Source organism: Rhinoderma darwinii (genome assembly GCF_050947455.1).
Source record: "Rhinoderma darwinii isolate aRhiDar2 chromosome 5 unlocalized genomic scaffold, aRhiDar2.hap1 SUPER_5_unloc_45, whole genome shotgun sequence".
Taxonomy (NCBI): Eukaryota; Metazoa; Chordata; class Amphibia; order Anura; family Rhinodermatidae; genus Rhinoderma; species Rhinoderma darwinii.
Window position 1 is genome coordinate 178,617 of NW_027461804.1, and position 12,639 is coordinate 191,255.

Genomic DNA, 12,639 nt, shown 5'->3' on the forward strand with positions numbered 1-12,639 from the left:
ACCTCTTGTTGTGTGTCGTCTGTGTTTCTGTGTTTCCGGCATTTCACATTGGAACACCTCATTCACCTTCCTTGTCTTCTCTCCGCCCTCCCTTTTAGGTAAGTTAAAGAGCTGCACCTGAGCCAGCCACTGATTGATTGATTGATTGATTGATTGATTGATTGATTGATTGATTGATTGATTGATGCAGCACAACAGTCAAATAGTGGAGTGGAGTAGGGGAACAGCAAACAGCCAATAAAGCAGCCCGCCCGCTCGCCTGCCCGCCACAATGGACCTACCTGTGTACACTAGATGGATGTGATGGAATGTACTGTCGTCCCTACATTTCAAGAAGAAGTAAGAATTGCAGTTGCAACAAAGCCTTGCTTGCCTACAAAGAGAGCAGCAATTTGGATTTGTTACTATGTTACCTAGAAGAATAACAAACTGTGCAAGGATGGAGGTTGTAGGAGCAAGGAGAAGTTGTCTGTAAAGTTGGTGGATGCCTATTTTCCATTTTGCAGTCCCTTGTCTCCCTCTTGTGGCCTCCTGGAGGCAACTAGCTGTGCAAAAAAAAGACAGCCTGGCGGCCGGCTGTTGCAGTGTTGCCCTCTCAGGCAACACTGAGTGACTGACTGAGCCTCACCGTCTTATATAAAGTTCAGACGGAACTTTGCACGTGTCATAGTGGAGCCCTCAGGATTCCAGAGCCAGCTTTCTGACATCATAATGGGGCCTCAGAGATAAAAGCCTGGGCCCAGGCAGTGTTGGTCAGTGCTGCTCAGCAGGCAGCACTGGACTGGACTGGATTACAGCTGATACAAGGTGTGAAGGAACAAGGGGTGGCTGTGGGCATGCACTTGCTGCCGCTGCCAGTGTTTATCTGCATGGCAGCAGGGCATTTGGGCGTTGCCAGGAAGGCGTTTTTATGTAGATTCCTCCTCTTTCAGCACTGCATTGTGGTGCAAGCAAAAGAAGCAAATCCTGTCTGGCTTCCTCTCCGGCCTTTATTCACCTCCCGTGTAGCTGTGAGTGTGTGAGCCTGCAGGGCCCCATGGAATTGCCTAGAAGTAGGCTGAATCGCTGCAAGGGCTGAACAGCAGTATCGGGCAGGCTCGGGCAACGCGCGGCCCGTTCGGGTTATCGCTTCTCGGCCTTTTGGCTAAGATCAAGTGTAGTATCTGTTCTTATCAGTTTAATATCTGATACGTCCCCTATCTGGGGACCATATATTAAATGGATTTTTAGAACAGGGAGATGGAAATAGAGCTTGCTCTGTCCACTCCACGCATTGACCTGGTATTGCAGTATTTCCAGGACCGGTGCACCCTTTCCTTATGTGTTGACTAAAAGCAGATTCCAAAAGTGTTTTTTGTCTTTGCTATTGTTTCTGTCTTTCTGAAGGGATCTCCCCTTTTAATCCCATTATTTCAACACCTGTTGGACAATGCATGAGTGATAATGAGCTCATTGATTAAATGCAATTAATGAATAGATTGCCACCTCTTGTTGTGTGTCGTCTGTGTTTCTGTGTTTCCGGCATTTCACATTGGAACACCTCATTCACCTTCCTTGTCTTCTCTCCGCCCTCCCTTTTAGGTAAGTTAAAGAGCTGCACCTGAGCCAGCCACTGATTGATTGATTGATTGATTGATTGATTGATTGATTGATTGATTGATTGATGCAGCACAACAGTCAAATAGTGGAGTGGAGTAGGGGAACAGCAAACAGCCAATAAAGCAGCCCGCCCGCTCGCCTGCCCGCCACAATGGACCTACCTGTGTACACTAGATGGATGTGATGGAATGTACTGTCGTCCCTACATTTCAAGAAGAAGTAAGAATTGCAGTTGCAACAAAGCCTTGCTTGCCTACAAAGAGAGCAGCAATTTGGATTTGTTACTATGTTACCTAGAAGAATAACAAACTGTGCAAGGATGGAGGTTGTAGGAGCAAGGAGAAGTTGTCTGTAAAGTTGGTGGATGCCTATTTTCCATTTTGCAGTCCCTTGTCTCCCTCTTGTGGCCTCCTGGAGGCAACTAGCTGTGCAAAAAAAAGACAGCCTGGCGGCCGGCTGTTGCAGTGTTGCCCTCTCAGGCAACACTGAGTGACTGACTGAGCCTCACCGTCTTATATAAAGTTCAGACGGAACTTTGCACGTGTCATAGTGGAGCCCTCAGGATTCCAGAGCCAGCTTTCTGACATCATAATGGGGCCTCAGAGATAAAAGCCTGGGCCCAGGCAGTGTTGGTCAGTGCTGCTCAGCAGGCAGCACTGGACTGGACTGGATTACAGCTGATACAAGGTGTGAAGGAACAAGGGGTGGCTGTGGGCATGCACTTGCTGCCGCTGCCAGTGTTTATCTGCATGGCAGCAGGGCATTTGGGCGTTGCCAGGAAGGCGTTTTTATGTAGATTCCTCCTCTTTCAGCACTGCATTGTGGTGCAAGCAAAAGAAGCAAATCCTGTCTGGCTTCCTCTCCGGCCTTTATTCACCTCCCGTGTAGCTGTGAGTGTGTGAGCCTGCAGGGCCCCATGGAATTGCCTAGAAGTAGGCTGAATCGCTGCAAGGGCTGAACAGCAGTATCGGGCAGGCTCGGGCAACGCGCGGCCCGTTCGGGTTATCGCTTCTCGGCCTTTTGGCTAAGATCAAGTGTAGTATCTGTTCTTATCAGTTTAATATCTGATACGTCCCCTATCTGGGGACCATATATTAAATGGATTTTTAGAACAGGGAGATGGAAATAGAGCTTGCTCTGTCCACTCCACGCATTGACCTGGTATTGCAGTATTTCCAGGACCGGTGCACCCTTTCCTTATGTGTTGACTAAAAGCAGATTCCAAAAGTGTTTTTTGTCTTTGCTATTGTTTCTGTCTTTCTGAAGGGATCTCCCCTTTTAATCCCATTATTTCAACACCTGTTGGACAATGCATGAGTGATAATGAGCTCATTGATTAAATGCAATTAATGAATAGATTGCCACCTCTTGTTGTGTGTCGTCTGTGTTTCTGTGTTTCCGGCATTTCACATTGGAACACCTCATTCACCTTCCTTGTCTTCTCTCCGCCCTCCCTTTTAGGTAAGTTAAAGAGCTGCACCTGAGCCAGCCACTGATTGATTGATTGATTGATTGATTGATTGATTGATTGATTGATTGATTGATTGATTGATTGATGCAGCACAACAGTCAAATAGTGGAGTGGAGTAGGGGAACAGCAAACAGCCAATAAAGCAGCCCGCCCGCTCGCCTGCCCGCCACAATGGACCTACCTGTGTACACTAGATGGATGTGATGGAATGTACTGTCGTCCCTACATTTCAAGAAGAAGTAAGAATTGCAGTTGCAACAAAGCCTTGCTTGCCTACAAAGAGAGCAGCAATTTGGATTTGTTACTATGTTACCTAGAAGAATAACAAACTGTGCAAGGATGGAGGTTGTAGGAGCAAGGAGAAGTTGTCTGTAAAGTTGGTGGATGCCTATTTTCCATTTTGCAGTCCCTTGTCTCCCTCTTGTGGCCTCCTGGAGGCAACTAGCTGTGCAAAAAAAAGACAGCCTGGCGGCCGGCTGTTGCAGTGTTGCCCTCTCAGGCAACACTGAGTGACTGACTGAGCCTCACCGTCTTATATAAAGTTCAGACGGAACTTTGCACGTGTCATAGTGGAGCCCTCAGGATTCCAGAGCCAGCTTTCTGACATCATAATGGGGCCTCAGAGATAAAAGCCTGGGCCCAGGCAGTGTTGGTCAGTGCTGCTCAGCAGGCAGCACTGGACTGGACTGGATTACAGCTGATACAAGGTGTGAAGGAACAAGGGGTGGCTGTGGGCATGCACTTGCTGCCGCTGCCAGTGTTTATCTGCATGGCAGCAGGGCATTTGGGCGTTGCCAGGAAGGCGTTTTTATGTAGATTCCTCCTCTTTCAGCACTGCATTGTGGTGCAAGCAAAAGAAGCAAATCCTGTCTGGCTTCCTCTCCGGCCTTTATTCACCTCCCGTGTAGCTGTGAGTGTGTGAGCCTGCAGGGCCCCATGGAATTGCCTAGAAGTAGGCTGAATCGCTGCAAGGGCTGAACAGCAGTATCGGGCAGGCTCGGGCAACGCGCGGCCCGTTCGGGTTATCGCTTCTCGGCCTTTTGGCTAAGATCAAGTGTAGTATCTGTTCTTATCAGTTTAATATCTGATACGTCCCCTATCTGGGGACCATATATTAAATGGATTTTTAGAACAGGGAGATGGAAATAGAGCTTGCTCTGTCCACTCCACGCATTGACCTGGTATTGCAGTATTTCCAGGACCGGTGCACCCTTTCCTTATGTGTTGACTAAAAGCAGATTCCAAAAGTGTTTTTTGTCTTTGCTATTGTTTCTGTCTTTCTGAAGGGATCTGCCCTTTTAATCCCATTATTTCAACACCTGTTGGACAATGCATGAGTGATAATGAGCTCATTGATTAAATGCAATTAATGAATAGATTGCCACCTCTTGTTGTGTGTCGTCTGTGTTTCTGTGTTTCCGGCATTTCACATTGGAACACCTCATTCACCTTCCTTGTCTTCTCTCCGCCCTCCCTTTTAGGTAAGTTAAAGAGCTGCACCTGAGCCAGCCACTGATTGATTGATTGATTGATTGATTGATTGATTGATTGATTGATGCAGCACAACAGTCAAATAGTGGAGTGGAGTAGGGGAACAGCAAACAGCCAATAAAGCAGCCCGCCAGCTCGCCTGCCCGCCACAATGGACCTACCTGTGTACACTAGATGGATGTGATGGAATGTACTGTCGTCCCTACATTTCAAGAAGAAGTAAGAATTGCAGTTGCAACAAAGCCTTGCTTGCCTACAAAGAGAGCAGCAATTTGGATTTGTTACTATGTTACCTAGAAGAATAACAAACTGTGCAAGGATGGAGGTTGTAGGAGCAAGGAGAAGTTGTCTGTAAAGTTGGTGGATGCCTATTTTCCATTTTGCAGTCCCTTGTCTCCCTCTTGTGGCCTCCTGGAGGCAACTAGCTGTGCAAAAAAAAGACAGCCTGGCGGCCGGCTGTTGCAGTGTTGCCCTCTCAGGCAACACTGAGTGACTGACTGAGCCTCACCGTCTTATATAAAGTTCAGACGGAACTTTGCACGTGTCATAGTGGAGCCCTCAGGATTCCAGATCCAGCTTTCTGACATCATAATGGGGCCTCAGAGATAAAAGCCTGGGCCCAGGCAGTGTTGGTCAGTGCTGCTCAGCAGGCAGCACTGGACTGGACTGGATTACAGCTGATACAAGGTGTGAAGGAACAAGGGGTGGCTGTGGGCATGCACTTGCTGCCGCTGCCAGTGTTTATCTGCATGGCAGCAGGGCATTTGGGCGTTGCCAGGAAGGCGTTTTTATGTAGATTCCTCCTCTTTCAGCACTGCATTGTGGTGCAAGCAAAAGAAGCAAATCCTGTCTGGCTTCCTCTCCGGCCTTTATTCACCTCCCGTGTAGCTGTGAGTGTGTGAGCCTGCAGGGCCCCATGGAATTGCCTAGAAGTAGGCTGAATCGCTGCAAGGGCTGAACAGCAGTATCGGGCAGGCTCGGGCAACGCGCGGCCCGTTCGGGTTATCGCTTCTCGGCCTTTTGGCTAAGATCAAGTGTAGTATCTGTTCTTATCAGTTTAATATCTGATACGTCCCCTATCTGGGGACCATATATTAAATGGATTTTTAGAACAGGGAGATGGAAATAGAGCTTGCTCTGTCCACTCCACGCATTGACCTGGTATTGCAGTATTTCCAGGACCGGTGCACCCTTTCCTTATGTGTTGACTAAAAGCAGATTCCAAAAGTGTTTTTTGTCTTTGCTATTGTTTCTGTCTTTCTGAAGGGATCTCCCCTTTTAATCCCATTATTTCAACACCTGTTGGACAATGCATGAGTGATAATGAGCTCATTGATTAAATGCAATTAATGAATAGATTGCCACCTCTTGTTGTGTGTCGTCTGTGTTTCTGTGTTTCCGGCATTTCACATTGGAACACCTCATTCACCTTCCTTGTCTTCTCTCCGCCCTCCCTTTTAGGTAAGTTAAAGAGCTGCACCTGAGCCAGCCACTGATTGATTGATTGATTGATTGATTGATTGATTGATTGATTGATTGATTGATTGATGCAGCACAACAGTCAAATAGTGGAGTGGAGTAGGGGAACAGCAAACAGCCAATAAAGCAGCCCGCCCGCTCGCCTGCCCGCCACAATGGACCTACCTGTGTACACTAGATGGATGTGATGGAATGTACTGTCGTCCCTACATTTCAAGAAGAAGTAAGAATTGCAGTTGCAACAAAGCCTTGCTTGCCTACAAAGAGAGCAGCAATTTGGATTTGTTACTATGTTACCTAGAAGAATAACAAACTGTGCAAGGATGGAGGTTGTAGGAGCAAGGAGAAGTTGTCTGTAAAGTTGGTGGATGCCTATTTTCCATTTTGCAGTCCCTTGTCTCCCTCTTGTGGCCTCCTGGAGGCAACTAGCTGTGCAAAAAAAAGACAGCCTGGCGGCCGGCTGTTGCAGTGTTGCCCTCTCAGGCAACACTGAGTGACTGACTGAGCCTCACCGTCTTATATAAAGTTCAGACGGAACTTTGCACGTGTCATAGTGGAGCCCTCAGGATTCCAGAGCCAGCTTTCTGACATCATAATGGGGCCTCAGAGATAAAAGCCTGGGCCCAGGCAGTGTTGGTCAGTGCTGCTCAGCAGGCAGCACTGGACTGGACTGGATTACAGCTGATACAAGGTGTGAAGGAACAAGGGGTGGCTGTGGGCATGCACTTGCTGCCGCTGCCAGTGTTTATCTGCATGGCAGCAGGGCATTTGGGCGTTGCCAGGAAGGCGTTTTTATGTAGATTCCTCCTCTTTCAGCACTGCATTGTGGTGCAAGCAAAAGAAGCAAATCCTGTCTGGCTTCCTCTCCGGCCTTTATTCACCTCCCGTGTAGCTGTGAGTGTGTGAGCCTGCAGGGCCCCATGGAATTGCCTAGAAGTAGGCTGAATCGCTGCAAGGGCTGAACAGCAGTATCGGGCAGGCTCGGGCAACGCGCGGCCCGTTCGGGTTATCGCTTCTCGGCCTTTTGGCTAAGATCAAGTGTAGTATCTGTTCTTATCAGTTTAATATCTGATACGTCCCCTATCTGGGGACCATATATTAAATGGATTTTTAGAACAGGGAGATGGAAATAGAGCTTGCTCTGTCCACTCCACGCATTGACCTGGTATTGCAGTATTTCCAGGACCGGTGCACCCTTTCCTTATGTGTTGACTAAAAGCAGATTCCAAAAGTGTTTTTTGTCTTTGCTATTGTTTCTGTCTTTCTGAAGGGATCTCCCCTTTTAATCCCATTATTTCAACACCTGTTGGACAATGCATGAGTGATAATGAGCTCATTGATTAAATGCAATTAATGAATAGATTGCCACCTCTTGTTGTGTGTCGTCTGTGTTTCTGTGTTTCCGGCATTTCACATTGGAACACCTCATTCACCTTCCTTGTCTTCTCTCCGCCCTCCCTTTTAGGTAAGTTAAAGAGCTGCACCTGAGCCAGCCACTGATTGATTGATTGATTGATTGATTGATTGATTGATTGATTGATTGATTGATTGATTGATTGATTGATGCAGCACAACAGTCAAATAGTGGAGTGGAGTAGGGGAACAGCAAACAGCCAATAAAGCAGCCCGCCCGCTCGCCTGCCCGCCACAATGGACCTACCTGTGTACACTAGATGGATGTGATGGAATGTACTGTCGTCCCTACATTTCAAGAAGAAGTAAGAATTGCAGTTGCAACAAAGCCTTGCTTGCCTACAAAGAGAGCAGCAATTTGGATTTGTTACTATGTTACCTAGAAGAATAACAAACTGTGCAAGGATGGAGGTTGTAGGAGCAAGGAGAAGTTGTCTGTAAAGTTGGTGGATGCCTATTTTCCATTTTGCAGTCCCTTGTCTCCCTCTTGTGGCCTCCTGGAGGCAACTAGCTGTGCAAAAAAAAGACAGCCTGGCGGCCGGCTGTTGCAGTGTTGCCCTCTCAGGCAACACTGAGTGACTGACTGAGCCTCACCGTCTTATATAAAGTTCAGACGGAACTTTGCACGTGTCATAGTGGAGCCCTCAGGATTCCAGAGCCAGCTTTCTGACATCATAATGGGGCCTCAGAGATAAAAGCCTGGGCCCAGGCAGTGTTGGTCAGTGCTGCTCAGCAGGCAGCACTGGACTGGACTGGATTACAGCTGATACAAGGTGTGAAGGAACAAGGGGTGGCTGTGGGCATGCACTTGCTGCCGCTGCCAGTGTTTATCTGCATGGCAGCAGGGCATTTGGGCGTTGCCAGGAAGGCGTTTTTATGTAGATTCCTCCTCTTTCAGCACTGCATTGTGGTGCAAGCAAAAGAAGCAAATCCTGTCTGGCTTCCTCTCCGGCCTTTATTCACCTCCCGTGTAGCTGTGAGTGTGTGAGCCTGCAGGGCCCCATGGAATTGCCTAGAAGTAGGCTGAATCGCTGCAAGGGCTGAACAGCAGTATCGGGCAGGCTCGGGCAACGCGCGGCCCGTTCGGGTTATCGCTTCTCGGCCTTTTGGCTAAGATCAAGTGTAGTATCTGTTCTTATCAGTTTAATATCTGATACGTCCCCTATCTGGGGACCATATATTAAATGGATTTTTAGAACAGGGAGATGGAAATAGAGCTTGCTCTGTCCACTCCACGCATTGACCTGGTATTGCAGTATTTCCAGGACCGGTGCACCCTTTCCTTATGTGTTGACTAAAAGCAGATTCCAAAAGTGTTTTTTGTCTTTGCTATTGTTTCTGTCTTTCTGAAGGGATCTCCCCTTTTAATCCCATTATTTCAACACCTGTTGGACAATGCATGAGTGATAATGAGCTCATTGATTAAATGCAATTAATGAATAGATTGCCACCTCTTGTTGTGTGTCGTCTGTGTTTCTGTGTTTCCGGCATTTCACATTGGAACACCTCATTCACCTTCCTTGTCTTCTCTCCGCCCTCCCTTTTAGGTAAGTTAAAGAGCTGCACCTGAGCCAGCCACTGATTGATTGATTGATTGATTGATTGATTGATTGATTGATTGATTGATTGATTGATGCAGCACAACAGTCAAATAGTGGAGTGGAGTAGGGGAACAGCAAACAGCCAATAAAGCAGCCCGCCCGCTCGCCTGCCCGCCACAATGGACCTACCTGTGTACACTAGATGGATGTGATGGAATGTACTGTCGTCCCTACATTTCAAGAAGAAGTAAGAATTGCAGTTGCAACAAAGCCTTGCTTGCCTACAAAGAGAGCAGCAATTTGGATTTGTTACTATGTTACCTAGAAGAATAACAAACTGTGCAAGGATGGAGGTTGTAGGAGCAAGGAGAAGTTGTCTGTAAAGTTGGTGGATGCCTATTTTCCATTTTGCAGTCCCTTGTCTCCCTCTTGTGGCCTCCTGGAGGCAACTAGCTGTGCAAAAAAAAGACAGCCTGGCGGCCGGCTGTTGCAGTGTTGCCCTCTCAGGCAACACTGAGTGACTGACTGAGCCTCACCGTCTTATATAAAGTTCAGACGGAACTTTGCACGTGTCATAGTGGAGCCCTCAGGATTCCAGAGCCAGCTTTCTGACATCATAATGGGGCCTCAGAGATAAAAGCCTGGGCCCAGGCAGTGTTGGTCAGTGCTGCTCAGCAGGCAGCACTGGACTGGACTGGATTACAGCTGATACAAGGTGTGAAGGAACAAGGGGTGGCTGTGGGCATGCACTTGCTGCCGCTGCCAGTGTTTATCTGCATGGCAGCAGGGCATTTGGGCGTTGCCAGGAAGGCGTTTTTATGTAGATTCCTCCTCTTTCAGCACTGCATTGTGGTGCAAGCAAAAGAAGCAAATCCTGTCTGGCTTCCTCTCCGGCCTTTATTCACCTCCCGTGTAGCTGTGAGTGTGTGAGCCTGCAGGGCCCCATGGAATTGCCTAGAAGTAGGCTGAATCGCTGCAAGGGCTGAACAGCAGTATCGGGCAGGCTCGGGCAACGCGCGGCCCGTTCGGGTTATCGCTTCTCGGCCTTTTGGCTAAGATCAAGTGTAGTATCTGTTCTTATCAGTTTAATATCTGATACGTCCCCTATCTGGGGACCATATATTAAATGGATTTTTAGAACAGGGAGATGGAAATAGAGCTTGCTCTGTCCACTCCACGCATTGACCTGGTATTGCAGTATTTCCAGGACCGGTGCACCCTTTCCTTATGTGTTGACTAAAAGCAGATTCCAAAAGTGTTTTTTGTCTTTGCTATTGTTTCTGTCTTTCTGAAGGGATCTCCCCTTTTAATCCCATTATTTCAACACCTGTTGGACAATGCATGAGTGATAATGAGCTCATTGATTAAATGCAATTAATGAATAGATTGCCACCTCTTGTTGTGTGTCGTCTGTGTTTCTGTGTTTCCGGCATTTCACATTGGAACACCTCATTCACCTTCCTTGTCTTCTCTCCGCCCTCCCTTTTAGGTAAGTTAAAGAGCTGCACCTGAGCCAGCCACTGATTGATTGATTGATTGATTGATTGATTGATTGATTGATTGATTGATTGATTGATGCAGCACAACAGTCAAATAGTGGAGTGGAGTAGGGGAACAGCAAACAGCCAATAAAGCAGCCCGCCCGCTCGCCTGCCCGCCACAATGGACCTACCTGTGTACACTAGATGGATGTGATGGAATGTACTGTCGTCCCTACATTTCAAGAAGAAGTAAGAATTGCAGTTGCAACAAAGCCTTGCTTGCCTACAAAGAGAGCAGCAATTTGGATTTGTTACTATGTTACCTAGAAGAATAACAAACTGTGCAAGGATGGAGGTTGTAGGAGCAAGGAGAAGTTGTCTGTAAAGTTGGTGGATGCCTATTTTCCATTTTGCAGTCCCTTGTCTCCCTCTTGTGGCCTCCTGGAGGCAACTAGCTGTGCAAAAAAAAGACAGCCTGGCGGCCGGCTGTTGCAGTGTTGCCCTCTCAGGCAACACTGAGTGACTGACTGAGCCTCACCGTCTTATATAAAGTTCAGACGGAACTTTGCACGTGTCATAGTGGAGCCCTCAGGATTCCAGAGCCAGCTTTCTGACATCATAATGGGGCCTCAGAGATAAAAGCCTGGGCCCAGGCAGTGTTGGTCAGTGCTGCTCAGCAGGCAGCACTGGACTGGACTGGATTACAGCTGATACAAGGTGTGAAGGAACAAGGGGTGGCTGTGGGCATGCACTTGCTGCCGCTGCCAGTGTTTATCTGCATGGCAGCAGGGCATTTGGGCGTTGCCAGGAAGGCGTTTTTATGTAGATTCCTCCTCTTTCAGCACTGCATTGTGGTGCAAGCAAAAGAAGCAAATCCTGTCTGGCTTCCTCTCCGGCCTTTATTCACCTCCCGTGTAGCTGTGAGTGTGTGAGCCTGCAGGGCCCCATGGAATTGCCTAGAAGTAGGCTGAATCGCTGCAAGGGCTGAACAGCAGTATCGGGCAGGCTCGGGCAACGCGCGGCCCGTTCGGGTTATCGCTTCTCGGCCTTTTGGCTAAGATCAAGTGTAGTATCTGTTCTTATCAGTTTAATATCTGATACGTCCCCTATCTGGGGACCATATATTAAATGGATTTTTAGAACAGGGAGATGGAAATAGAGCTTGCTCTGTCCACTCCACGCATTGACCTGGTATTGCAGTATTTCCAGGACCGGTGCACCCTTTCCTTATGTGTTGACTAAAAGCAGATTCCAAAAGTGTTTTTTGTCTTTGCTATTGTTTCTGTCTTTCTGAAGGGATCTCCCCTTTTAATCCCATTATTTCAACACCTGTTGGACAATGCATGAGTGATAATGAGCTCATTGATTAAATGCAATTAATGAATAGATTGCCACCTCTTGTTGTGTGTCGTCTGTGTTTCTGTGTTTCCGGCATTTCACATTGGAACACCTCATTCACCTTCCTTGTCTTCTCTCCGCCCTCCCTTTTAGGTAAGTTAAAGAGCTGCACCTGAGCCAGCCACTGATTGATTGATTGATTGATTGATTGATTGATTGATTGATTGATGCAGCACAACAGTCAAATAGTGGAGTGGAGTAGGGGAACAGCAAACAGCCAATAAAGCAGCCCGCCCGCTCGCCTGCCCGCCACAATGGACCTACCTGTGTACACTAGATGGATGTGATGGAATGTACTGTCGTCCCTACATTTCAAGAAGAAGTAAGAATTGCAGTTGCAACAAAGCCTTGCTTGCCTACAAAGAGAGCAGCAATTTGGATTTGTTACTATGTTACCTAGAAGAATAACAAACTGTGCAAGGATGGAGGTTGTAGGACCAAGGAGAAGTTGTCTGTAAAGTTGGAGGATGCCTTTTTTCCATTTTGCAGTCCCTTGTCTCCCTCTTGTGGCCTCCTGGAGGCAACTAGCTGTGCAAAAAAAAGACAGCCTGGCGGCCGGCTGTTGCAGTGTTGCCCTCTCAGGCAACACTGAGTGACTGACTGAGCCTCACCGTCTTATATAAAGTTCAGACGGAACTTTGCACGTGTCATAGTGGAGCCCTCAGGATTCCAGAGCCAGCTTTCTGACATAATAATGGGGCCTCAGAGATAAAAGCCTGGGCCCAGGCAGTGTTGGTCAGTGCTGCTCAGCAGGCAGCACTGGACT

General features: G+C 47.7%; 8 non-coding genes across 8 annotated transcripts; all 8 read left to right on the forward strand.

The window, feature by feature from the left end:
• The first annotated feature begins 1,124 nt into the window (after nucleotides 1-1,124).
• Nucleotides 1,125-1,315, forward strand: LOC142693913 (U2 spliceosomal RNA). The gene has a single exon (XR_012862202.1). It is a non-coding gene; the product is annotated as a U2 spliceosomal RNA (small nuclear RNA).
• A 1,288-nt stretch (nucleotides 1,316-2,603) lies between these two features.
• LOC142693914 (U2 spliceosomal RNA) lies at nucleotides 2,604-2,794 on the forward strand. Its single transcript, XR_012862203.1, has one exon. It is a non-coding gene; the product is annotated as a U2 spliceosomal RNA (small nuclear RNA).
• A 1,300-nt stretch (nucleotides 2,795-4,094) lies between these two features.
• On the forward strand, nucleotides 4,095-4,285 carry LOC142693915 (U2 spliceosomal RNA). The gene has a single exon (XR_012862204.1). It is a non-coding gene; the product is annotated as a U2 spliceosomal RNA (small nuclear RNA).
• A 1,280-nt stretch (nucleotides 4,286-5,565) lies between these two features.
• On the forward strand, nucleotides 5,566-5,756 carry LOC142693916 (U2 spliceosomal RNA). Its single transcript, XR_012862205.1, has one exon. It is a non-coding gene; the product is annotated as a U2 spliceosomal RNA (small nuclear RNA).
• Nucleotides 5,757-7,048: 1,292 nt separating this feature from the next.
• On the forward strand, nucleotides 7,049-7,239 carry LOC142693917 (U2 spliceosomal RNA). The gene has a single exon (XR_012862206.1). It is a non-coding gene; the product is annotated as a U2 spliceosomal RNA (small nuclear RNA).
• A 1,304-nt stretch (nucleotides 7,240-8,543) lies between these two features.
• Nucleotides 8,544-8,734, forward strand: LOC142693918 (U2 spliceosomal RNA). Its single transcript, XR_012862207.1, has one exon. It is a non-coding gene; the product is annotated as a U2 spliceosomal RNA (small nuclear RNA).
• Nucleotides 8,735-10,026: 1,292 nt separating this feature from the next.
• LOC142693919 (U2 spliceosomal RNA) lies at nucleotides 10,027-10,217 on the forward strand. Its single transcript, XR_012862208.1, has one exon. It is a non-coding gene; the product is annotated as a U2 spliceosomal RNA (small nuclear RNA).
• Nucleotides 10,218-11,509: 1,292 nt separating this feature from the next.
• Nucleotides 11,510-11,700, forward strand: LOC142693922 (U2 spliceosomal RNA). The gene has a single exon (XR_012862210.1). It is a non-coding gene; the product is annotated as a U2 spliceosomal RNA (small nuclear RNA).
• The last annotated feature ends 939 nt before the right edge of the window (nucleotides 11,701-12,639 follow it).